The following is a 701-nucleotide window of genomic DNA, read 5'->3' on the forward strand; positions in this document are numbered from 1 at the left end:
GCTAACATGACAGTAGTCTGCCATAACGTCACCATGTAAGAGAATTTATTAGGGTTTTTATGACATCACCTCCAAGGTATCACCTGACTTTTCTTCTACTTCCTGTTGCCAAATAAGAGGGCTATAGATGTCCGGTGGGGAATGCAGGAATTTGGTGTTTTTTTGTATGTTACATTTCTGAATCCTGCATGCTTTGGAGGCTGTAGAGAACTAATCAACACTATAGGCAACAGGTCGAGAAGCCCAGGAAGGCAGCCCTCCCTGCCAGCCTTGTCTCCAGGATCAGGGCTCTGAAAGGTTACGTGCTAAAGCACTTGTAAAACACTTTACACCTTTTCAACCGCAATATTTTTCATTTTCAACCAGGGTGTCTTGCTTGAGATAAATGCTCCTGAGGTGACAGAAAGCAGCCTCAGGAATTCACGGACTTAGCTTCCTTCCCCCACACAGTCCTCTCCTAATGCGTCCTATACAGTCTCGGCCTACTAATCTCATTCCCTCCGAATAGAAAAAGGTAATCCTTTCCTCTAATCTCTTTTTCCGGGCTTCCATGCTCAATCATTTTCTTGAAGTACTAAATTAATTTCTACCCACCTTTAATAGCTCTCACAGGATTCAAGTCAGAGTAATATTTCCACATATTAAAGAGGGAATGATATTTCATATTTTATTAATTTTGTGTAAGGAAAACTTGCATATAT

This window comes from Otolemur garnettii, unplaced genomic scaffold (assembly GCF_000181295.1).
Source record: "Otolemur garnettii isolate 467f Iridium unplaced genomic scaffold, OtoGar3 scaffold00076, whole genome shotgun sequence".
Classification (NCBI taxonomy): domain Eukaryota; kingdom Metazoa; phylum Chordata; class Mammalia; order Primates; family Galagidae; genus Otolemur; species Otolemur garnettii.